The following is a 3,421-nucleotide window of genomic DNA, read 5'->3' on the forward strand; positions in this document are numbered from 1 at the left end:
TCTTTGTAAAAAATTATGATGGCTATTCAAACTCCTTCAGATTTCCACATAAATTGAAAAATCAGCTTGTTAATTTCTGTTTTTAAAAAGCCTGCCAGAATTTATTTTTATTTTTTAAACTTTTAGGTTCAGGCCTGCCAGGAACTTGATTGGAATTGCATTTAATCTACAATACTGAATATTCCAATCTTTGAACATAGTATCTCCCCCCACTTATTTAGGTCTTCTTTATTTCTTTTTTTGGGGGGTGGAGTTGCTTTGTTTTTGATTTTTCTTTTTATTTCAATAGGTTTTTGAGGGAACAGATGGTGTTTGATTACATGAATAAGTTCTTTAGCACTGATTTCTGAGATTTTGGTGCACCCATCACTTGAGCAGCATACAATGTACCCAATGTGTAGTCTTTTATTTTTCACCTCCCTACCCCTCTTTCTCCCGAGTCCTGAAAGTCCATTTTATCATTCTTACACCTTTGCGTTCTCATAGCTTAGCTCCCACTTAATGAGTGAGGACATACTATGTTTAGTTTTCCATTCCTGAGTTACTTTACTCAGAATAATGATCTCCATTTCCGCCCAGTTTCCTGCAAATGCCATTATTGCGTTCCTTTTTATGGCTGGGTAGTATTGTATGGTGTGTTTATATATATATACACACACACACATATACCCCATATATATATATATATAATTTTCTTTCTTTATTCATTGATTGATGGGCTTTTGGACTGATTCCATATTTTTGCAATTGCGAATTGTGCTGTTAACATGCGTATGCAGGGATCTTCTTTACATAAGGATGTCTTTTCCTCTGGGTATTGATGGATCAAACAGTAGATCTACTTTTTGTTATTTAAGGAATGTCCATACTGTTTTCCATAGCTGTTGTACTAGTTTACATTCCCACCAGCCGTGTAAAAGTGTTCCTTTTCACTACATCCATGCCAACGGCTATTGTTTTTTGTTATTTTGATTATGGTCATTCTTGCAGGAGTCAGGTGTTATTGCATTGTGGTTTTGATTTGCATTTCCCTGATCATTAGTGATGCTGGGCATTAGTGTTTTTTGGCCATTTGTATATTTCTTTTGAGAATTTTCTATTCATGTCCTTAGTGCATTTTTTGAAGGAATTGTTTGTTTCATTCTTTTCGATTTGTTTGAATTCTTTGCAGATTCTGGATATTAGTCCTTTGTCGGAAGTGTAGACTGAAGATTTTCTTTCACTCTGTGGGTTGTCTGTTTACTCTGCTGATTGTCTGTTTGCTATACAGAGGCTTTTAATCTAACTAAGTCCCATCTATTTATCTTTGTTTTTGTTGCATTTGCTTTTGGGTTCTTGGTCATGAAGTCTTTGCCTAAGCCAATGTCTAGAAGGGTTTTTAAAATGTGGTCTTTCAGAATTTTTATGGTTTCATGTCTTAGATTTAAGTCTTTGATTCACCTTGAGTTGATTTTTATATAGGGTGGGAGATGAGGATCCACTTTCATTCTTCTATATGTGGCCTGCCAATTAACCCAGCACCATTTGTTGAATAGGGTGTCCTTTCCCCAGTTTATGTTTTTGTTTGCTTTGTCGGAAATCAGTTGACCATTAGGTACTTGGCTTTATTTCTGGGTTCTCTATTCTGTTCCATTGGTCTATATGCCTAAATTTATACCAGTACCATGTTGTTTTGGTGACTGTGGCCTTATAGTATATTTTGAAGTTGGGTAATGTAATGCCTCCAGATTTGTCCTTTTTGGTTAGTCTTACTTCGGCTATGCAGGGTCTTTTTTTGTTCCATATTAATTTTAGGATTATTTTTTGTAGTTCTTTGAAGAAAGATGGTGGTATTTTTGATGGGACTTGCATTGAATTTGTAGTTTGCTTTGGGCAGTATTATCATTTTCACAATATATGTATCTATACATATATTTTGGTTATACAATAATTTATCCCTCGAGAGCCTCCTCTCCCCGCCCTTGCAGTCTCTAGGTCACTTTTTCCGCTTGTAGATTTTGCATGCAAGCCCAGAAATATGGCTGCGGGCAGGGGCACTGCGTACTGTTCAATGAGAACCATAAAGTGGCTGTGACTATCTTCCTCATACTGCAAGAACACGGCTGGCAGATCCAGCTCCTCATACAGTGCCTTCACCCGGGCCACCTTCTAGGCCTCCTTCTGCCAGTAATTTTCCTTCAGGATCTCGTACTGTTCCGGAGTGGCCCATTGCAGACACTGAACCACCAACCAGCAGGATTTGTTGTACTGGATGTCAGTGCCAAATTTGCGGGTCACACTGGGGTCCCCAAAGAGGTCAAGGTAATCATCCTGAATCTGAAAGATCTCTCCCATCTCCAGCAGGATTTTCTTGGCATTGGCGTACTCCTTCTCATCATCCATTCTCACCATGTACATGACTGTAGCTACAGGAAGGTAGAAGGAGTAGAAAGCTACCTTGTACTTTTCAATAGATTTGTACCTCCTTTCGGTGAACCTGCCAAGATCCACATTGCCCGGTGGGGCTGTGATGAGGTCCAGGGTCTGCCCAATCTCAGTCTGATAGGAACTCTGCAGGAAGAGCTCAATCAGGTTCCAGTAATAGGGCTGCTCCCGGCAATAGAGCTTTAGCAGGCGGTAAATACATGCTCCCATAAGGATAGCATCATTGATGGCATCCTACCCCATGTCCGGCTTCTGATACCAGCAGATCTGTCCCCGGCGGGTGAGGGATGAATCCATGATGTCATCTGCCACCAGGAAGAAAGCTTGCAGCAGTTCCACATGCCAGCCCACAGTCAGGGCCCACTGGAGACTCTCGGCATCCTGTTTCCTTGGCTCCATCAGCTCCCGGATGGCTAGCACAGTCAAACCCCTGTGACACTTGCCTCCAATGGCATTATGCTCCAGGATCTCCTCGAGCCGGGCAATAGCATCTCCTATCTCTGGGTGCCCCATCTCATCCTCAGTCAGCACCCTAATGATCTGGGAGAAGTGCTGAACAAAATCCTGCTTTTCTTGGGCATAAACATCTGATTTCTGGTCTCCATTCATTCTGAGGGAGGAGCAAAGGGATCTTTTCCTGGATGCGGGTTCCTGCTCAGTCCCATTTTCACAATATTGATTCTACCCATCCGTGAGTGTGGGATGTGTTTCCATTTGCCTGTATCATGTGTGATTACTTTCAGCAGTGTTTTGTAGTTTTCCTTGTAGACGTCTTCCACCTCCTTGGTTAGGTATATTTCTAAGTATTTCATTATTTGTTTTGCAGCTATTTTAAAAGGGGTTGAGCTCTTGATTTGCTTCTCAGCTTGGTCGCGGTTGGTGTAGAGCAGAGCTACTGATCTGTGTGTATTAATTTTGTTTCCTAAAACTGTGCTGAATTCATTCACCCATTGAGGAACTTTTTGGATGAGTCTTTAAAATTTTCTAGGTGTATAAT

The 3,421-nt window shown here is 40.7% G+C and overlaps 1 pseudogene; it reads right to left on the reverse strand.

Moving 5' to 3' along the window:
- Window positions 1-1,975: 1,975 nt before the first annotated feature.
- Window positions 1,976-3,081, reverse strand: LOC105554847 (annotated as a pseudogene).
- Between the last annotated feature and the right edge of the window lie 340 nt (window positions 3,082-3,421).

The sequence above is a fragment of the Mandrillus leucophaeus genome, unplaced genomic scaffold (genome assembly GCF_000951045.1).
Source record: "Mandrillus leucophaeus isolate KB7577 unplaced genomic scaffold, Mleu.le_1.0 Scaffold660, whole genome shotgun sequence".
In the NCBI taxonomy this organism is placed as follows: domain Eukaryota; kingdom Metazoa; phylum Chordata; class Mammalia; order Primates; family Cercopithecidae; genus Mandrillus; species Mandrillus leucophaeus.